Genomic DNA, 23,370 nt, shown 5'->3' on the forward strand with positions numbered 1-23,370 from the left:
AGACCTGCCCTACGACCCAGCAATTGCACTGTTGGGGATTTACCCCAAAGATACAGATGCAATGAAACGCCGGGACACCTGCACCCCGATGTTTCTAGCAGCAATGGCCACAATAGCCAAACTGTGGAAGGAGCCTCGGTGTCCATCGAAAGATGAATGGATAAAGAAGATGTGGTCTATGTATACAATGGAATATTACTCAGCTATTAGAAATGACAAATACCCACCATTTGCTTCAACGTGGATGGAACTGGAGGGTATTATGCTGAGTGAAGTAAGTCAATCAGAGAAGGACAAACATTATATGTTCTCATTCATGTGGGGAATATAAATAATAGTGAAAGGGAATATAAGGGAAGGGAGAAGAAATGTGTGGGAAATATCAGAAAGGGAGACATAACGTAAAGACTGCTAACTCTGGGAAACGAACTAGGGGTGGTAGAAGGGGAGGAGGGCGGCGGGTGGGAGTGAATGGGTGACGGGCACTGAGGGTTATTCTGTATGTTAGTAAATTGAACACCAATAAAAAAAATAAAAAAAAAGAATTAAGCCCATCTCAATGAAAAAAAAACTGGAATAATAATTCTTCAATAGAAAATAACCAAGAAATGTCATAAAAAATGGAACATTCAAATTCAAATTATAGGTATGTTCAACAATTTAAAGGAAAATAAATCTAATGGGAAAGAAATGAAAGATCTAACAAAGAACTAAATGGATAATGTAGGTATGAAAAATACAATACCTGGAATTTAAAAAAATCAGAGTGTACTTAAAAACAAATTAAGTATTACAGAAGGAAAGATTAGTGAACTTCAAGATATCACAAAAGAAACTATTCAAATTGCATTGCAGGGGAAAGAAAGATGAAATAATAACACATAAAAATGCATCTTGATTACCTATGGGACAATGTTAAATAGTGAAACATACACATAATTAGAGGTCAAGAAGGAGGAGATAGCAGACAAAACATTTAAGAAAAGATGGCTAACATTTCCCCAAATTTTGTGGAAATGATGTAACCATAGATTCAAGAAGGTCCAAAAAAAAAAATCCTTGGCAGAAAAAACACAAATAAAACCATAATAATGCACATCAAAACCAAATTGATGACAATCAATAGTAAAGAGAAAATCATAAAATGGCAAGGGTAAGTGGCACATTACCAACAGGGGAACAAAGCTAAGAAGAACTTTGACGTTCTCACAAACAGTTAACAAGCCAGAAGTCAGTTGAATGGTTTCATTAAATTGCTGAAGGAAAAAAAGAATGCTGATGCAGAATTCTATATCCAGCCAAAATATCCTGTGTATTTAAGAGGAAAAATAGATATTTTACAGCAAAACAAAAGAAAGAGTTGGTCTCCAACAGACCTGAACTTTAAAGAATATCAAAGGAAGTTCTTCAAACAGAAGGAAAATGATATTAGGTGGGAATGAGTCCATACAAAGGAATGAAGATCATTGAAAATGATAAATATGTAGATCAATATGAGATTTTTTCTTATTTTAAATATCTTTAAAAAATAGATAACCAATTAAGCCCAAATAAAATAATGTACCGTGGAGACTGTAAAATATATAAAAAACAAAATGAATAGCTAAAGGAGCAGGAAGGAAGAAAGTGATACACTGGCTGTGAAGTTCTTTCATCATAAATAGGTGGCAAGTTGCATTTAGAGGTAGATTATGAGAAGTTAAGATACATACCATTAATGCTACAGAAACTAAGGAAAAGAAAAGATAAGCCATGGAGGCAAAAAAGTGGAACTCTGAGAAATGATGAATCCAAAGGAAGCAGAAAACTAGGAAAAGAAAGGAACATAAAATAGATAGGAAAAAAAATTAAAAATAAAATAAAATAAAATAGATAGGAAAGTAGAAAATACAAGCAAGATTTAGTCCAAGAATATTGATAATTACATTAAGTATTCATAGCCTAACTTGTCAATGAAAAAGCAGGAATATCATACTGGATCCAAAGGCAGGCCAGAATGATATGCTATATAAAAGAAAGTCTTTGTTTTTGTTTTTGTTTTTCTTTTTCTTTTGAGAGAGGTTTGGGGAGGGACAGAGGAAAAGGGAAAGAGAATCTTAAGCATGCTACATGCCTACTGCAGAGCCAATGCAGGTCTTGGTCTCATGACAGACACTTGACTATTGAGCTACCCAAGCACCCCCAAAGAAAGTCATTTTAAATAGAAATTATATGTAGATACTCTAAATGTAAGAGGATGCAAAGTAGACTACATAAAACTGTAATAATAGGAAAGATAATACAGCTCTATAAATACCAAGAAAAGTAAATTTCAGAACAAGAAATATTTCTCAAGATAAAGAGGGATATTTCATAAAGATAAAGGGTCAATCAAGAAGGCATAGTGTGTGATGTGCTAAGCTAATAAGAAAACTTCAAAATATATGAAACAAAAAAATACGTGAAGCAAAAACCTGACAGAACTGAAAAGAGAAATCGACAATTTCATGATTAATAGTCACATATTTAAACACTCCATTCTCAGTGGACTCAGAATCAGCAAGGATATAGAAGATACGAGTAATACCACCAATCATGTTTACCTAATTGAGATTTATACAACATTAAAACCAACAAAACCAGAATATATATTCTTTTCAAGTGTACATAGAACATACAATATAAATAATATGTTGAGTCATAAAAATTTTCAACACATTTATAAAGATTGATATCCTATACAGTATGTTCTAGAATCATAACAATTAAATTAGAAGGCAGGACACAAAACATATCTGGAAAATACTAAAAATTTAGAAATTAAACGAAATACTTCTTACCAGAGATGGAATCAGAAAATTTTTGAACTTACTAAAAATGAAAATACAGCATATCAAAATGTATGAGATTCAGCTAAATCATTGCCTAGGGGGACAAATTTTGGAATGTGTACACAATGGAATACTTATTATTGGAGGAGAAACTGGGTCAGAGAGAACCAAAGCAATAGAAGCATAATTTGTAAACTTTTATAAAGGTACCATATCTCTACTTCTAAATAAAACCTTGTGTAGAATTCTGATAATGAAAACAAATAGAAGAAGCCAGGACAGAGAACCAGGTATTCTAATCTTGTTGTCCTTTCTCACGACCCTCCCTCTTCCTGATCCCGTATGTTCCCCACTATAATTCCTGAGTCACTTATATGGTTTTCTTGAGTTTTCACACACAGTGAGAAATGCTCTACATTATTTTTTTTTAAGATTTTATTTACTTATTCATGAAAGACAGAGAGGGAGAGAGGGAGGGAGAGTGAGAGGCAGAGACACAGGCAGAGTGAGAAGCAGGCTCCATGCAGGGAGCCCAACTGGGACTGGATCCCGGGTCTCCAGGACCACTCTTTGGGCTGAAGGTGGCCCTAAACCGCTGAGCCACCCAGGCTGCCCAGAAATGCTCTACATTAAAACCAATTGCTTCCACTGGTCAAATGACTCAAAGCCCAGGCCCACTTAGAATTGTGCAGAATGTCTCATCTAAATGCGAAGGACAGGAAATTATTGCTCATTCATTGAGCTGGGAGAAAAAGCAATGTTTTCAAGAGGTACCTGCAGCCTGAAAGCACTCTTAAAATATAGAAAACAAGATAAATGCAGAGATGATAGAATATTAAAACTATCATCTTTTGGGGACTCCTGGGTGGCTCAGCGGTTGGGCACCTGCCTTGGGCTCAGGTTGTGATCCTGGAATCCGGGATTGAGTCCCCCATTGGGCTTCCTGCAAGGAGCCTGCTTCTCCCTCTGTCTATGTCTCTGCCTCTCCCTCAGTCTGTCTCTCATGGATAAATAAATAAATCTTAAAAAAAAAAAACCCTATCATCTTTTGATGTCATCCCATCAAACAAAGTCAGAGGAAGAGCCTGGGTCTTATGACACATCCTCCTAAAACTCACTTCCACATACCAGTGGGGTTTTTTTTTGTGAGATTTGCTCTTAATGCCTCATGAAAGAAAGGCTCTTTATCATAATAAAGCAAAGGAGCATCAACTACATTTTAAAAAATCCATATTTTGGGCAACATTAGAATGTGCTCTGGTGGAAAGTACTAGAATTTTGTCCTGATTTTTATAGACTGAAGTTAGTACAAAGTCAATGAGCACTATCCCTGATGAGTTACAACTGCCTTTCTCCAGTTCTGAATCACGTACACTCTTAAAATCATGACCCACAGAATAAAACATGGTGATAAGTAGTGTCATAGGAGGTTGTGTGGAGCTTTTTTTATGCTTAAGACTCAGGTCTCACACTAAGACAAAGAAGCCTCAACTTCCCTGCATTCTCAAGAGAGTTGCAAGCAGTAGGTCTCTGGACACCTGCGTTAGGGCTTATTGAGAGATATGCCAATCCATTCTGCTCCCTGCACTGAAACTCCCTCCTACCATGCTCTTCTGCCATCAACATGAGCAGAAACCTCAGGGTGAGGGTAATGGAGGAGGATGGTGGCAGGAGAGAGAAGCGAAACATCTGGGTCCTGAGTCCACCACTTGGTGCAGAAACTATAGGATGCTCACCACAACTCCTGTGTCAAGCCAAATGAGGGCTGCTCTGAGAAAAAGACTGGAGGGCTACAGCTTATGGGCCAGATGCAGCCTGTTATCTATTTTTGTAAATAAAGTTTAATTAGAACACAGCCATGCTCATCAGTTTCCATATTTTCTATGGCTCATTACCATGGCAGAATTGAATAGTTGAAATAGAAACTGTATGGCTCACTACTATTTGGCCCTTTGCAGAAAAAGTGTGCTGACCTCTACTCTGGAAAAATCATTTACAGAAACTATGGGTGCTGGCAAAAGTGGAAGACAGGCCCCCATCCTGTGTTGGACATCTGCTGGTGCTGTTGGTATCTGTGCCTATCTACACATAGGAAAAAAGAAGTCAAAGAAAATGGCAAAGTGAGGAGCCACATATGACCAGGGAACTTCATGTATGACCACTTCCCAGCATTAAAAAGATGCAAGGGTTTCCAGGTGGAATGATGGGAAGTTGTGGAGCTTGAAGCCATCCTGGGAGTAGCCCAAGGTAAGAGGTCTGTTATTTAGCAAGGGGTACAAGCAGCAGCAGTGGATGGGGCATCATTGTACTGTAGGGGATAATTGGAAGAGAGTGAACTGATGTCAGAGCCTTGGGCATTGGGAAGATCCCTTTCATCCAAAAAGAGCTCCTCAAAGAACTCACCCATGTACACCATGAGAGCAAATTTTTGTACACCTGTTACTTAGTGGGCCTTGATGGCCACCTAGCACTAACCAGGGAAGCCAAAGGAGGACTACAATAACACCATATATGTGAAAGACACTGTGTTGTCATATATCCTTTCTTCACCCCAACCTAGAAAAGCTATAACCAAAAGAAGGAACAAGGAGCAGAGAAAGATCTGGCCCCTTCCTCATCTCACTTCTGATCACTCCTGCAGAGGTCTGGCCTTCCTCATCTCACTCCTGCCTCCTGGGGAGGCAGAGGCTGAGCAGTGAGCTGAGGATGACACGGATTGGTCTGCCTTCAGATGAGGGAAGGGGCTGAGAAATCCCTGGGAAGCACAAAGGGAGGATTTGACAAAGTACATTTGATGAGTACAGGACTGGAAACTAGAAGATTGCTTGATGTTTTACCCCACCCATTCCACATTTACACACAACAATGTAGCCTGTGAACTGTGCGGGTAACATTAATTTGGGTTTTGTTGAATAATTATCAATTTTAATTTATTCTCCTTACTAGCTTTCTTATTAGGTTAAAAATAATTTGCTTTTATTTAGGAAACTAGAAATGTTTTGTCTCAGCAGTCCTTAGTTAATTGTACATTTGTAGTACTGAATATCTGGTATCCAGTAGCATATGGCACCAGAAACTAAATGGCTGAGCAAAAATCCTTAGCTACAATTTTAAAAGCTGAGGTTTTAAAAAGAAGAAGAAGAAAGAAAGAAGGAAAAGAAACTAAAGTTAAAGAAAAGAATTCCTTCAATACCCTAAAACGATACTGGTAGCTAGGGCATCATACCTGTGTATCATTTGTCACCAATTATGGTACAGAGTATTGTTGTTTTTTGTTTTGTTTTTTACTATTAAAGAAAGTTATTTAAGCTTTTAGAAGATGGATGAATCAGAGAAATTGACTATATTTAAAAACCCTAATACAGAAAATCTTTTTGAGGAAGACTATTTTGTGTTTAGTGTCTCAAAATGGATATTTCAAACTATCAGGTAAGATAGAAGATCACATTGACCCTTCGTTCCAGATCATTCATTCTATTCTGGACATGATTTTGTAAGATTAAATTTGTGCACTTACAAAACAGAAGGAAGGCCCCAGAATTTATAAACCAGTTGAGTCTCAAACACCAGAGAGAAGTCTGATCCACAGGGAGAATTAAGGCAGCAACATGAACATGTCTTATCTATAAATGAAATTACATTTCACTCTTGACATTCCCTCAAAGGTAAGAAAAAAATCAAATATTTTCTTCTAACTTGATATATTTTCCTAGAGTTCTTTCTAATGTTATAAAAGTAGTTAGAATCAGAAACTGGAATTCCATAAGTGATATTTTCAGCATGTTATTATAATCATCTGGTTTGTTATCTGTATCTCACAGTGGAATATCAACTATGTGACCAGAGACAGTGTGACTGACTACTTGTGTATTTCTAGAGCTTTTTGTAATGTCTTGATATGTGGTAAGTACTCTAAATTTGCTGAACAAATGGGAGTTGATGAAAAGTTTTGAGAGTAGGTACCATGCCTAGAGATAGCTGGAATATTGTAAAACTCATGATTTATCCCACATTGCTTAGGAATCAGTACAGATAAAAGAAATATGGAGTCTAGCTGTTTGATTATAGATCTCTTCTAATTGTCCTTTAAGTAAGAAGCATCTCATATTAAAAATAGGGTATTTGAGGGGTGTCTGGGTGGTGCAGTAGGTTAGGCATTGGACTCTTGGTTTGGGCTCAGGTTGTGATCTCAGAGTTTTCAGATCAAGCCCTGCATCAGATTCCACATTCAGCACAGAGTCCACTTGGGGCTTTCTCCCTCTCCTGCCCTCTCTCTCTCTCTCTCAAATAGATAAACAAATCTTGAAAAAATTGAATATTTGAATTATCAGCAACTAGGTTTGGTTTCATTCTGAATGACTATTAAATGGTATGCCTCTCTGAAATAAATAAAAGTACTCAAACCCCAGGATCTCAGCACTAGAAATATGTTCCGGGAAATATTTTAAAGGACATTTCCTATGTTAGTAAATTGAACACCAATAAAAAAAATAAATAAATAAAAAAAAAGGACATTTCCTAAACATAGTGCCAGGAAAATTCATTTCAAGGGGAAACTTTTTTCCACTGGGCAGTATATTGTTATCAGAACCTGGAAAATAAGCAAAGTGCATCTGAATGGAAAAATTACTTCTTTCAATAATTCTAAATTTCAAAGGGTGTGTAGAAAGGAATTCAGAGCTAATGGATTGATTTTAGCAAGCTTAAGCAAAAACTGATTTAGAAAACCTATACTTCATTTAACCTGGAATGAACCTGGTGTTGCAGAAAAAGGATACAGCTTAATAGAATACATTACATGATGCTTTAATTAACCCAAGAAACAGAGAAAGAAATCTGTCATCATGTACCCTTTACATTGTGAAAAACTTTGAGTACTTTTCAAAATATAAATTTGTTTCAAAAGAGCTAAGTAGAAGTTTTGTTCTCCTTATTATGTATGGATATAAAGACAGCCTGTACAGTGTGTAAAAAAAAAAAAACAACAAAAAACACCAATTATTCTTTCCCTGTGCCCACCCTCTTGTGCAATATGAATCTGTAGCTCCTTGCATAAGTGTCTACATCTCTTTGCCCACTGCTTATATCTTAGGAGACCTTGTGACTTGCTTTGACCAACAGAATGGAGAAGATGCGACATTGTGCCAATCCCAAGTCTAGTATCAAGAGACTGCATAATTCTCTTCCTTCTCTTAGATCCTTGCCTCTAGGGTATAAATGAGCTTGGTGCAGCAGGTGGCTCTCCTGCTGAATGTTGGAAGAGCATGTGGAAAAGAGCCAAGACACCCCAGCTGAGGGACAGTACACCCCAGAAGCAATTCATGAGTGAGCACAGCAACACAGCAAAGTCACAACCACCCACCTGTAGCTAGAATAGGGAGCAATAGTGAATCATTGCCTCAAAGTTGTAGGTGCTTTTTTTACAGAGCAATGAAAAACTGATAGTTCACCCATTTTTAAAAAGTTGTATTCCATAGCTATGAAAGAAATTCAAGCTAAAACAGCAAAGTATGACCATTTATCACTTATGATATGGATGAAATTAAATAAGAATGTTCATATATAGGATTTTTGCTTACATAGAAGGCTGAATTTTGCAACCTTTTGAAAGGCAACTTGGAAATATGTACTAAATTTTAAAATATGCCAGTTATTACTCTTTGGATTTTATTCTTTTTGGGGGGTGTAGAGGGAGAAGGAGAGAGAGAATCTCAAGCAGGCTCCACGTCAAGTGCAGAGCCCAATACAGGGCTCGATCTCACAACTCTGATATCATGACTTGAGCCCAAATCAAGAGCCTAATGCTTAACCAACTAAGCCACCCAAGAACATCAGTGGATTTTATTCTTAAAAAATTATGTAAAGTATGATGATTTATCAGCCTCATTATAAGAAGTAGATAAAGTCAGGGAATTAAACAATTTTTTTTTTTTACAAAGGAGATGTTTTAAAAAGATATGGTATATCCACACAATAGAATATGTATATTGACATGGAAAGACTGTCACATCATTTATTGTTATTATTAAGTTTACAAAGCATATAGAGAGTATAAATAGGACTATTCCTTTTTCATTATTTAATGAAAAATCTCTACATATAGAAATTGTATAAAAAGATGTGTCAAAATATCAGTGATTATCTCTGGGAATGAGATTACATATGATTTTCTTTTTCCATTGACACATCTGAATCGCTAGACTCAAAACAAAAGTATTCATAAATTCTAAATTCTGAGAAGTCAACTCCAGTTCTTAACTAGCTTTACACTCCTTCATAAGTTACAGTATCAAAGTCAATTGACCTATTTGATGAGGAACAGTTGGTGACAAAAAAACAAAGAAACACGTTTTTAATTTTTCAAAGTAGAACATTCTTCTGAATAAAGAAATATGTTCCAATTTTAAACAAGTATAAAATTTAGAGGTTTACTTCCCCCCCCCCAGAAATATCAGAGGGAAAATTTTTCAGACATCATGAAAACATAAAGGACAAAGCAATATATTAATAAATAATTTTGTGTATTTCAAATAAGAAGATTGTCCCAGAAGAATTAAGGCACATTTATTGTGGCAAAGGTTTATTTTTCCATTTTAATCAAATCAAGAGAAACTTTTTAGATTTTTGTAAGAGACCTGGAAATGAAGACAGAACTGGTTAAAATTAATCAAAAACAATAATGAAGTGCCTATTATATATAAGAATTATTTTGGTTGCAATGGACAGAATAAACAATCCAAAGGTCTTTATTTTTTAAAAGCTAATTTACTTGCTTATGTAATGTTAAGAGTACAAAATTAACTCTTTTCAGATGTATGACACAGGAGTCAAACTTGACCAGGACTGAGTTTCCTTGTTTCCATTTCCTAGTGTTGGCTTCACGTCCAGTCAGTCTCTCTCTAACGACTGCTTCCAAGATGGCTTCCAACATACTTCATTTAGACCCAGTGGGAAAAAGAGAGCGTTTCTTCCAGAACAGTTTTAAAACATTTCCTGATGCGGAATCATGTGTTCAACCAATTACTGCTGCCTGGAAGAGGAAATATGCTTGTTGTTTTAAACTAGCAGTGGGGTTAAGCTCATCATATCACATTGGTCAAGAGCAGAGGTAGAAGGGTTTCTCTAGAGGAAAGTAAATATTGTATCCAAAGAAAAGTGAACAGATTCTGAGTAGCAAGACTAATAGATGTTCACTACAGCCCTCTAGATTATTTAGACAGTGCAAAGAAGCTTAAAACACATCTTTAGCCACAATATTTATTACATAAAGTTAAGAATAAACCACAGGTATGTAAAAAAATAGTTGCAATGGAAGATTAACAATACTCAATGGTAGGTGAGTTGTACAAATAACAAATACATCTCAGAGGAGGAAACATTGGTACTCTGTTTGGATAATTAGCCAGACGTCATCGCTTCATTTCATGGTTCTAGTATTAACACAATGGTTTAAAATATTTCTGCTCAATCCAGGGTTCTTTTGATTCTCAAGTTTCCAACCACATTATTAAGTGAGTAGTCTTAAGGACTTAGACCAAACATCTGAGACTTTCAAACAATTTTCCTGTAATTGCAACAGAGGTAATAGTTTGGTTGCCATTTGAAATGCTTTTCCATTGGGTTTCATGTATTCCTTTATTTCTTTTTTTTTTCTAGAGCATATATAATGGAAAATATCCTTGTAATTACTCCCCAATGCTGAAACTTTAATCTCCATTGTGTAACTGAATTATTCTCCGCAGCTAAGTGGTTTTTCTGGATCCTCAATAGGCTAAGAACATCCAAATGCTTATCATTCCCTGGGGCAAGGAGGAGAAGAGATGTATATGATGTCTCTCTCTTTCCTTCTCTTTGATAAGAAAATTCATCTCCTCAGTTTCCAATGCCATTTCTTGTGAACCTCTTCAGAAAACACCCCACTTCATGAATATTCAAGTATCTATGCATTGAACAAATATTTATTGAACACAATCGTGTGCCAGAATATAAGGAGTTGTTTTTAAAGCTGGGTATATATAGTGGTAAACAAAATAGTCATAAGCCTCTGTCATCAAAAAATTTACAGTCTAGTGAAAAGACAGAAAATACATAGAAATAAATAGAAAATAAAGAAAACCAAAAAGAAAAAATGTACCAATCTACATAATTATATCTTATTATAAACTCTAAAGGAGTCAACAAGGTATAATGATAGGACAAAATGAGGCATGGGCAAGGTGAGATCAGGCAATATACCTTGATTAGGTTGTCATGGGGCCTCTCTGAGGACGTGACATTTAAACCAAAACCTGAAGCATCAGAAGGCACATGTGAAGAGCAGAGTAATAAGTGTTCTATGCAGGGAATCAAGAATTTCCTATAAAGGGAAAAGTATAAACAAAGGTCCTGAGGTATGAATGAGTTCACCGTGTTTAAGGAACAAAAGGGAGGACAGTGTGCCTGGGGCATCAAAGGGCAAGTTGGAGGGGTAGGTATGAGATGACTTTGGGTAGGTCAATAGGGAACCAATCATACAATGCCTGGTAGGCCTGTGATGAGGAATTTGGATTTTACACAAATTCTAAGAACACCATTAATGAATTGTAAGCAGTGAAGAAATATGATCTGACTTTTAGTTTTAAGAAGGGGTTTTGTCTGCCCCACAGTGAGTAGATTGAAAGAGAGGCAAGAGTAAAAATGGAAAGACCAGCAAAGAAGCTACCAGTTAGCCATGGCAAGAAGAGATATGTCTAATTTTAAGGTGTAAGTAGAAAGTAGCAACAACATGGTTGGATAACGGGTTGGATGTGGAAGGTAACCAGAGGGTGCCAGAGAGGTGGTGGCAATGTCCTGTGGCTAGGAAGTCACATCAGTTGGAATCTTGGCAGGAAATAAGTTGTCCCCTCCAATAAGGTAATCGAGAAATGTTTAATGGGAGAATTATTGATGAAAATGTAACAGAGTTAAGGGAGCCTGACAAGGGATGGTGAAGGACCTCAGGACTAATAATGCAAGGAGCTTGTACCATCCCCGGGCCTGGAAAGAACAAGGAGAGTGAGTGACCAGTTCCTGGAACTCAGAGAGAACATAGTAGTCATAGCTACAGCTATAGAAGAGTGTCCCATGGAAACTGTGACCTTCTTCCTATACTGGAATGCAGCCTCTACCAACCCTGCCAAAGGCAGGCAGGAAGGGACTCAGGGAGCTATCCAATCTCCTGCTGGCAACTCTGCCAACAAACCTAAAACAGAAGCCAGAATCCACAGCTTGCCCATGGCTGCACTCCATAAAGGTGGCAGAGTGGGGTGGGGAAAGGTAGAGTCAGTATGAAAGTACAACACAAAAAACTAATATGGAGACTGTTTCGGGAAGTGAGAATCAAAAGTCAAGTTTTGTACCTATTAGGTATAGAAGACTCTTCTGAGACTGGAACTCAGAAGTGAGATTTGTGCAGGAGATTCAAACAGGGTGTTTGAAATCACCATCTAGGTGGTTTCAGAAATAATTAGAAAAATGACATAATGTAGACCAGAAGTTAAGGTGGGATGAAAAGGAAGGGCAGGGTGAGGGCTGGGGAGTCCAGTATGCAGATGCAGAGTAAAAGAAAAGAAAAGATTGGTTCTGAGAGTCTAGAAAGGGAGGGAAAAACCGAAAGAATGTGATGTCAAGGAACTGAGAAAGAAGGAAAAGTATGTGGGCAAACATGTTGTATGCAACTGGGAAGGCAGTAGGATGAACACAAAAATAAGTCTTATTGGAGTCAGGGAAAACTCAACATCTTTGTTACTTTTCAAACTTGTATGACAAGCTTTAGTCAGTTTTTGCACATTTTATAGCAGTAGTACACTACATTTTTAAACCTTTAGGAAACAACAATCCATTTGGCATTTTTAATCACATAAAACTAGGTCCCCAACACAATCTAAGCAACAAATTCTCCCACAAGGAACAGCAGTCCTAAAAAATTTTGCATGCAAGCTATACCAACCCTTAAAGTTCAGACCACTCTTACTTCATCCAAACCAATCCAGAGAACAGAAATGAGAGGTTACATGATTTATTTTTCAAGGCTGTTATAATCTTGATATGAAAAATAAAGACAGTACAAGAAAGGGAAATTTATAAATAAACTATCAGCAAGTGAAATACAATAATATATATGCAATAGAATGCATCAAGACCAAGAAAGGAAAGCAAGGGTGATTCAACCTTGGAAAACTCTCTTCTTTAATTCACCACTAGATTAGAGAATAGAAAGCATATATGGTTAGCTTATAGACACAGAAAAGTGTTTGATAAAATTCAAGACAAAATCCCATAATAAGGTATTAAATAAAGTATTAAAGTATTAAATCCCATAATTTAAGTATTAAAGGGAACCTCTTTCCAAAATGTACCTATCAAGCACCTAAACACTGGAACATTCTTTCTAAAGTCAGGAATAAGAGAAGGCTGCCCATTACACTGCTTCATTTAACATTGGGGAATCCAGCTCTAGGCCAGAATAGGTATGACTTTTCAGGCTCTACCAGTAGTAATCACCAGGGCTTCATGTGGCAGGATTCATGGGAGAAGGCTGTCACAGCAGACTTGGTGAACAGTCAACAAGGAGGACCTGCTGTCAAGCACTCAGCTCTAGACTCTGCCTCAGTACTTTAATGCACATCTCCATTTCTATCCTTACTGCCTCCATTGAGAGGCTACCTTACTGGGCGGCCCTCTGTGCAGGCCTTCTCAGGTGCCTCAGCCAAGACCACCCTTGTGTAGGGGTGGTGACTTCAGATACTTCTCTCCACTCCGACTCAGCATTCAGGACTATCCAAGCCCCTCCTGTCTCCCTCCCCCTGACCATCCTAGGTCCATAGGTGGCAGGAGCCTTTTGTAGGGGAGAGGCTTCCAAGGAGATGGAATGCTTCCCTGTCTGTGCTGATACATCTGAGCAAAACCTAGTGCCATTTTATGGGGAGAAATTAAACACTGGAGGAGCCAGCCTCTTTTCCTGTTTAGATTTTCACTTATACTATAGGTGTGACTATAGTGTTACTCTAATTTTGTCCTGTTTTAACTGCCCTGTAGTTCAGCTCAGCTCTTGACATATGTTGGACAAGAAGATGTCCTTGCCAACACAATTTACTATCTTTCCTTGCACCCTCCAAGAGGGATAAGAGCTTCAAAATTGCTGTTATTACTAGATCAGTGTGATTGTCTGCATAAAAGAAACAAGAAAACCTGAAGCCCCATAGGGCACAGAAGAAGAAGAAGAAGAAGAAGAAGAAGAAGAAGAAGAAGAAGAAGAAGAAGAAGAAGAAGAAAAGGGAGGAGGAGGGGGGAGGGGGAGGGGAGGAGGAGAAGAGTAGTAGTTTAGGAAGATTGCTGGAATGAACATTAATGCACAACAATCAATACCATTCCAATTATACACCAGCAACTAGCCAACTTGAAAATATGTGTTTTTTTAAAGATTTATTTATTTATTTGAGAGAGAGCATGAGCAGGAGGTGGAGGCAGAGAGAGGATCTCAAGTAGACTCCCCACTGAGCATGGGGCCCAACACAGAGCTGATCCCACAACCATGAGATCATGATCTGGGCCAAAATCAGAAATCAGAAGCTTAACCAACTCAGCCACCCAGGTGCCCAAAAATATGTGTTTAAAAGGGTCCATTAAAAATGGTGAATTAAACACAATGTGTAATTAATTAATTAAAACAATGTACAAATATAAGACAAAAATGTTAAATCACTATTGAAGGACATTGGAAAGGTCTTAAAGTTATAGATGATCCAAGTGTCTATGGGTACCCAATATCATAAATATGTCAATTCTAGCAAATTAATCTGTAAATTCCATGCAATATAAATAACATTTTCTGCCTATTTTCTGGAACTCCATAAGCTGGTCCTAAATTTCTTAAGTAAGAGGACCAAGGATAGCCTAGAAGAGCATTTTCAAAGTGTGAATCTTTGGGTACTGGAGGTGGTCCATGAGGTCAAAACTATTTTCATAAAAATGCTGAAACTATTTTCCTTTTTCATTCTCATTTTCTCACTAGTGTGCCATTGAGTTTTCCAGAGGCTATGTGGCAGGTAATAAATATCACAATAGGGTGAATGCAGAAGCAGATATGAGAATCTGTCTTCTATTAAGCCAGACATTAAAAAGATTGCAAAAGTATAAAATATTGCCATTCTTCTCATCTTTTTGTTTTGGAAGGTTATTTATTTTTTATTAAAAAAATGTTATTCGTGTTCACATGTAATAAGGTTTACTAATGTCACTTCTAAATGAATTCATAACTAACCATTTCAAAACTTCTCACGTAAATATAGATGGAAAAAATCCACAAAAACAGAAGTTCTTTGGAGTACTCAATAATTTCTAAGAGTGTGATGGGTTCCTGGGACAAAAAAAGTTTGAGAATTGCTGGCTTAGACAATATCAATGAAGAAGAAGGGAGTGGACTGGCCTTTCTAGGTATCTGTACTTATTGTGATGCTACAGTAGGTAAATTTAGCAGCAAAAAATAAAATGTCTAGTATTTACCAACTTTTGTGGTAGAATATGAAGAAACAAGAATTCTCATGCTGCTGGTAGCACAGTAAATTGGTTCAACTACTCAGAAGAGAGATTTGGCAGCGCTGAAGATGTGTTATTATAGTCGAACCTGGCAAATCCAACTCTAGGTGTAAAATCTTAAGGAAATTTAAGCACATGTGCAAAGAGGGACAAGAAGAGTATTAATTGCAGCATTTCTGGTAATAAGAAAAATCCAGAAGCAGCTTACATGTCCCCCAATGCGAATGGGAAGGGAATACAATAACCCCAGAGTAATGGTTATCCCTGGAAGAGAGGGAAAGAAATGGGGAGATGAAACAAAGGGGTTTTCTGTTGTATCTGCATGTTCTGTTCTTGAAGGAGGGAGTAGGACAGGGAGAGGAAGAGTGGGTCTGTCAGAGAGGGAGAGACCAGAGCATAGCACAAGACCAGCCCTGGTTTAAATCTGGGAGATGTATACCCAGGACTTCCTTGTATTTTTTTTTTTTATTCTTCTGAATGTTTAAAATATTACATGATAAAAACAAGTGAACAGGTCTGCAGATTTGAGATCAAACATATTCATTTACACTCCTGTTCTTTAAAATGCACACAATGAAACTGGTTGCCTATAAAGGGAATGTTAAAAATTTAAATCCAGGTACAAAGTGGTCTAAATACACACCACAGTCTAGCTCTTCCTAACACCCTGGGAGTGTTAAAGGAAGTTTTATTTGTTGTGAGTTTTATAACCAAGCTATTTCGAGAAATGCAGTCGAAGCATGGAGATCAGAATATTTCAATCTTCTGGTGCTTCTTAGGAGGTACCATATGTTGAAAGAGCTGTCGGCCAGGAAAACATCCGCTGCAAAAGTGCGCGCAGGCTTCTGGGGAGTCGGCTTGCGTAACTGATCTCTAGAATGAACTCGGAGAACAGAGGTGACATCAAGAATGGGTAGAGGTATTTTCCTGGTCTGTGCTCATCTCTATTCTTAACCCAAGTGGACCTAGAGATTATGAGCTTGAAGAATTAGTTGGCGGAATCAAAGAGTTTTGGTCTTGGTTTATTCCTTAGGACAGCAGGTTGCCAAGTAAGTGAGTTTCATGGATCACCATTCCCACTGCCCTAGCCCCCAAATTCTTTGGGTGGCAGAGTAGCTCCTGGCTAAGCAGCAAAGCAAAGTATAGACCACCTGACTTTTTAAACTATGAATAGTTGCTGGCTTTGATTATTGTTTCTATTCAATTCCACAACATCCATTCAGCATGTACTTTATGAAAGGCATGAGGGTAGGTTCCTGGTGAGGGATGAGGAAGAAAAACAAGACTGAATAAGATAGTCTCAACACTCAACAGGAGAAGATGCCCAGCACAGGTAAAGTTAGGTTTAGTTATCCAGCACTGCCAACTACTTTTCCATAACGGGACACAGAGAACTCATTAGGGAAGTTCTTGGACTCTTGTCCTGAGATTATGAAGATCCCACTTAGTTTTGTAAATGTAAGTAAAATATACAATAATTGGTCTTTTAAAACATTGGCCTTAAGGATCAGAACCTTCTTGTGATTTGATGGAGATTGAGAAGGTCAATAAATTTGCCATGGCTCAAATAGGCTTCAGAGAAGAACAGGATCAAGCCCATGATTCCTCCTTTTTAGATGCCTGAAATGATTAAGCATTCTGATGTTTTTAGGATAGTATCTGTCCACGTTCTCTCACAAGAAAGGATCCTAAAGACCCCAAAGTCAATGGGAAAAATAAGAGCCTGTCTTTGTGATCCTTGCTCTTAGATCATCACAAGGGATTTAAGGGATTTAAGACAACTCCAGATTCAGCCACCTTGTGAATGTGAACTTATGAGTAAGAACCAGAATAACCTGTACCCTCATGAACTGTGCTGGAATCAGGACCAGGGAGGGATGGACTTCAGATACAACACTGCCACACAAATGGGAGCCACAGAAGCCGAACATCAAGGCCAACTTGGCAAGTCATATGGCCTGGCATCTATAAGCAGGAAAGGCCACTTAAGCAAGACCAAGTAAGCTTCTCAGAACTTGGACATTTGGAGTGATGGTTTTAAAAGTCAGATGCTGGATTTCCTGCTAACATGAATGTGTGGAGCTGGCACCAATGTATTGGAATGTAGAAGAAGAATTTGTACCCCAAACTAGGGAAGTGGGTCACACTGGTTACATATACATATCCCAAAACTTCTGCAAGACAAACCATTTTGAGGACATGATACTCTAAAAGTCTGCAACTGGTGCTAACAAAGCATTGTGGAAAGAGTTGGTCTTAAAAAACAAGTCCATAGAAATCATTGTAACTGACAAGAATAAATAGGAACAGTTCATAAATGGTTAGGTATTGTTCAATAATTTTATGTTATGCACTGAAAATATTATATGCAGAATTACATCGATTCTACCTCCAGAGAATTGCTCTGAGTAATTCTGTACGAAAGTTTTAGAGACCAAATTTGTCATTAGTGTGAAATGTAGGCATTTTAGTTCAGACTGTAAAATTAAATTTTAAAAGATAATGTTTGTATTCTACAGAAGAAATGTATAGCCTTCAACACAGTATTCTCAAGTATGATACACATCAACCATGGCCAAAAAGGTTGTGCCAAATACTATGTGCACTTAGGTAATACAGTGGAAAGCCTACAGGCAATCAGATTGCCTTCTTCCAGCTTAGAGTAACAGCCAGAGCCAGCTACAGAATTTGGGGGGCTCAGTGAAAAATAAAAATGCAAGACTCATTGTTCAAAATACAGGGAAAAAGTGTGTAAAGTATAGAGCTTTTTCCTTTCTTCCAGGGTCACTCTGGATTTATCATGGTGTTTTGTATTGGCATTTTGTATAAATTTTCTGTTGCTGGATGGCTAATTACCATAAACTTAGCAACTTAAAACAACACCTGTGTATTATCCCATAGTAATTGTGGATTAGGACTTCAGAAATGTTAAGCTGGGTCCTCTGTCCAGGGTTTCATAGGCTTCAATCTCAGTGTTGGGTGGGGCTGGGGCCCCATCTGATGTTTGGAGATCTCTTTCAAGCTCACACTGTTGGCAGAACACATTTCTCTTCAGCTATATAATTCATGGCACGAGAGGCCATGCAGGAGACGGAATTCTCACTTCCAAACTCACCTTTAAATGGTTCACCTGAATAGGTATGGCTCACCTAGGATAATCTCCCTTTTTATTAACTTAAAGTTAACTCCGTAGGGGCTTTGATTACATCTGCCAAACCTTTCCACCCCCACCATATTCTATTAGAAACAGATTATAGGTTCCACCTACATGTAGCAGGAGGGGTTATACAAGGGCATAGGTCACCGGGAGTCATCTTAAAATTCTGCGTATCACACCATTAAGTGTTTTTCTAAGTAAAGAAAAATTAAAAATTTAAATGATTAACATAAATCTTACTGTTCATCTTTATATTCTGCAGTATCAGTTTTAAATGTACTAGAAGAACATTTACTTGTATGTGGAATCATCAGAATTATACAATTGTTATTTTGTAATAGTTATGTGTGCATGGGCAGTGGCCCTAAAACCAAACTAACTCAACTGTTCTATTCACTTCTTGATACCTGTACATTCTACCAACACCCTCTGCCATTGGCCTACTGATGACTAAGGAATAACTGCAAAGATAAGGAACTTGGGGTTGCTCTGCCTTTCCCTTTCTAATGTCCTCATTTTCAGTATAATTGGTTGGCTAACACAGGGAAGTAACATGAGTAAGAAAGGATATGAGGGGGTTCCTTGATCATTCATATTTCTTAGAACACTACCACCTTCTTTCTTTCTTTTTTTATTTTTTAAAGGATTTTATTTATTTATTCATGAGAGACAGAGACAGAGAGAGAGAGAGAGAGAGAGAGAGAGAGAGGCAGAAACACAGGCAGAGGGAGAAGCAGGCTCCATGCAGGGAGCCTGACGTGGGACTTGATCCGGTATCTCCAGGATCAGGCCCTGGGCTGAAGGCTGCGCTAAACTGCTGAGCCACCGGGGCTGCCCTACCACCTTCTTTCTGTGTATGAAGCAAGTTCTTGTTTGAACTGAAGACCTGGTCTCTCAGAGTTATCGGTACCTCCATCTACTCAGTGTAGATGTAACACGTGGACCTGGCACTGTTTTGAGTTTCACGGAACTCTCACACACTGTGAGTCCATTGGAATTCTGCGCACATGGGTATCGTGAATGAACACTGTATGAAACAGGAAAACAGAGAATGATAAATTCCATATTGTGCATATCTGTTCTACTCAAGCACATGCTCCATTGTCCCATCAGACTTGAATTTGTATGTTTACAAAACACAAATTCAAAGATAAAATGGTTTAGAATTTCAAGACAGTGATAACAGGGCATTACAGCAAGTGCAGGGCTCTCCTGAATGTGGGGCCTTGAGCACAAAAAGTTTGTATGATAGAAGTTGCTTAAGATTGTACAGCTTCATGGACACCTCTTCTGACCTATACTACTTTCAATGAGCCATACCTGATGCTTCCATCACAGCTGGCAAGGATCTCCCTTCTTTTCTACAACTTAATTGGATTCCTCATTTCTTATTTAAGGGCCCAACAATGGGTCAGAGAATGGAAGGTGAGGTTTAATGGCAAAGTTCACCAAGGAAAGAGCAGTATAGCATTGAATTGACATGTGTATTAGTGGTTAAATTCAGGATGCCAGTGGGTTCATGCTTTACTGTAATTAGAAAGACTCAGGTGCCAGGTGTCCAGTTTCTGGTAAGAGCAGAGGTACCCATGAGTCAGGGTGACTGATACTACTGTGTCTCACCCTCAGATATCCTTATCTTGAATGTACCTCCTATCTGGACCTCACCTGTACTAATACTACAAGATAGTGAACATTCTTAAGAAAATCATTTTGGATAATGTCACTACTGCTGTACTTTCACCATGATGATTCATATCTATGTCCTTTCTACGTCCAAAAAGTAAACAGTTTACAACACCAAAAACATGTATACTGTTGGTACAACCACTTTGTTAAACTATCTAGAAGAATCTACTAAAGTTCAATATCAATTAATGCCCATTAATTGTATTGTTACCAATGGAAATGTGTATGTGTAGTTAGAAATAAACACCTATGCCAATGGCATGATTCCTAAAACCAAAATACTAGAAATAACCCAAATGTTCATTGACAGTAGCATAGAAAAATAAATTGGGCAATATTAACACAATGAAAAGCCAGAAAACAATGAGATAAACTACAACTCTATGCATGATATAGGTGGATCACAAACATAAGATTGAACAAAAGAAACCAGACACCGACGTGTGCACATGGTATGGCCCTGTGGAACTAATCTCGGTGTTGGATTGTAGGATAGAATTTCCCTTTGTGATGGTTGGAAAACAGCTGGAAGGGAGCCTGAGGAGGTTGACAGAGTTGTGATAATGTTTTATTTCTTGACCTGGAAGCTGTTACACAGAAATGTTACTTAGGGAAATTCATAGAGCCACACTCTTGTATTTGTGCACTTACATGTATGAATATTATACTTCAGTAAAATTTTGCATAAGACACATATACTACACAAAAAATGTAAGGGGAGAGAGGGAGAGGCAGGAGAGGGAGAGCAAAGGGGTAGAGGAAAGAGGAAGAGAAAGAAAGACTAGAAACAAGCTAAAAAGTTAAGAGATAACTGTATTAGTAGTAATTAGTGGTTACTAAAAAATATTTAAAATTTATACCAAAAAAAATAAAAGTAAAAATGTATGTCAGCCTTCTGGCAGCTAATGTAAAGTTTTGGGTGATATAAAATGACTTCTCCAGGTATTAAGATTCATTCTGAAGCTATATGTCCAAGAATGTGGAAAGGTAAGCATTCGAAACATAAAGTGCTTCAGAGCATGGATGAGACAATTTTGGCTTAGGGAAAAACGTAAAGGTTGGTGTTATCAATAAGCTGCCCAGTCTGGAAAAAGTCTGCATATCATCAGATTTTGAGACATAATGATGGCCTATAATATAGCTTCATAAATATCAGGAATTATGCTAATCACTTAGGTACAATATTTCCTCATTCAATCCTTATAATCTTAAAAATACTGTTAATTTCTTCATTGTACAGATGTGAAAATTGAGTCCTGAAAGGACCTGCCCAAGGTTATAGAGAGTGAGCGGAAGGGCCAGGACTCTAAGGTGTGCCCGCTCCTAGTCCTAAACATAAATGCCTTTTCTGTGACAAAGAGGATGAATTCCCACATCTCTGAGTGAGTTCTTGGTTAGTGTTTTCAATATAAGCGTTATATCATCCAGACACACTATTTGGGTTTACTATGTTCCAAATTTGATACATGAAATGGCATTTTCTAATGGAAACAGTCTTGTAGTAGTGAGTGAGAGACTAGCAAACTCCCATTTTTTGGCCATGTTCCGTAGCTATAATATGAAGGAGCTGAATTAAATGATTTGTAAAATCTCTTCTAGTTAAAAATTCCTGTGAATTCAAGTTTTCTTTTCTGACAATAATTGCAATAAGCACTTTCCGCTGCTTTTTAATACCACACCTGGATTTCTTGAGAGTATAATCTTATTCTTAGCACACAGATGGGCACCTCCTTGTTGATGCAGAAAAGCATACAACTGGTTTAGTAAAAACAACAGAGTTAGCAGATAAAAACAGAAGACACCAAAATAATAGGGAGGGTTGAAATACAGCACAGTTTTATAAAGTTCAAAATTAAACTTTTATCTATTTGTAGAGTATTGCTATCACTCTGATTCTGGAAATGATATAAATAATGAAGGAATATCAACTTCCTAATATCTATACCAAGAGCCTTTCAGTTTTTCCATGGAAATAAGAAAGGCTACAGATATGAAAAACAACCTCAGCTTCCTTGGTTATTTATATTAATGCTTACCTCACAGCATTCTTCTGCAGATGATGGGAGATACTGGAAGTCCTTCATCAGCTTTAAAGTGCTATTTGGTGTCAGGAAGTATTAGTATTAAGTTAATGGCAATGGAGACCATGTAACCAAAATACTTTTTTTAAAAAGACCAAATTTATTTTCTAGTGAAAAGCTAGACCATAATTTTAGTAAAATCTTACCTCTAACAGTGGTTTTTAAAGATTGACAGCATGAGCTCATGCTGTGATCAGTGAAATAAGAAGAGAGCACCATGAAATCACATATTCCAGAAAAGGAGCATTAGAACGGAAGGAAGTTCCATCTGAAAATAGAAGTTCTGCCCTCTTAAACACTTGGCCTCCAGCTATTACAGAGAATATCGGGGGTAGGGAGTACTTTGCTAACAAAAAGCCAATGTTCATACTTCAGACTTTCTTTTCAGAATATTAGAAACATCTTTTCCCTCAGGTTAACAAATGCTGTCCCAAAGTACTTGGAAACATTCTTAATAATTTTGGATATGTAAGCAATCATCTTTGGACCAAATCTTCTGACAATAGGTTCCTCCATAGCTAAAGCAATCCATTATGTTTTATGTCATTCTGAGTCCAGAATTCAGTCCCAAATCACTCCACAGGATTGACACTGAAATCACAAGTAATGAAATACAGTACTCCAGGCAGTTGTTGGGTGTAAGCTCCGAAATTGAACAGTTTCCCTTAATAAATCAAAAAGAAAAACCCTCTAAGGTCTTCAGGAGAGAATAAATAGCTAAAGGACAAATTTTGGGGTAGAAAAGAGGGACTGTCTAAGGGCCCTCATATCTTCTTTCTTTCAGTATGTAGACCCTGGGAGTATCCTGCTCATCCATTAGGATTTCAGCTCAATTATGAGCCATAACTCAATCCATTTCCTATTGCTCTTGTGTCTCAACTAAAAGATCCTTCAAAAGAACTATATTAAAACCAAGAAGAAAACAAACAAAAATAAAAGAACAAAACTGATAATATTCTAAGTAGTCAAGCTTACAAGTGTAGGTTTCTGATCCTACAGTAACTAACTCATCTACTGACTCACAGACCTGTTCCATTCCACATTCTTTCTTTACAATATATGGCCTCAGCTGTTAACTTTT

The 23,370-nt window shown here is 37.5% G+C and overlaps 1 long non-coding RNA gene across 2 annotated transcripts; it reads right to left on the reverse strand.

Annotated features, from left to right (window-relative positions):
* Nucleotides 1-9,540: 9,540 nt before the first annotated feature.
* On the reverse strand, nucleotides 9,541-12,027 carry LOC140631802 (uncharacterized). Of its 2 annotated transcripts, XR_012029316.1 has the most exons (3): nucleotides 11,815-12,027; nucleotides 11,046-11,166; nucleotides 9,541-9,840 (listed from the first exon to the last, which is right to left on the reverse strand). It is a non-coding gene; the product is annotated as an uncharacterized lncRNA (long non-coding RNA). The 2 variants fall into 2 exon arrangements; XR_012029315.1 differs by lacking the exon at nucleotides 11,815-12,027 and having other exon boundaries at nucleotides 11,046-11,791.
* Between the last annotated feature and the right edge of the window lie 11,343 nt (nucleotides 12,028-23,370).

The sequence above is a fragment of the Canis lupus genome, chromosome 4, assembly GCF_048164855.1.
Source record: "Canis lupus baileyi chromosome 4, mCanLup2.hap1, whole genome shotgun sequence".
NCBI lineage: Eukaryota > Metazoa > Chordata > Mammalia > Carnivora > Canidae > Canis > Canis lupus.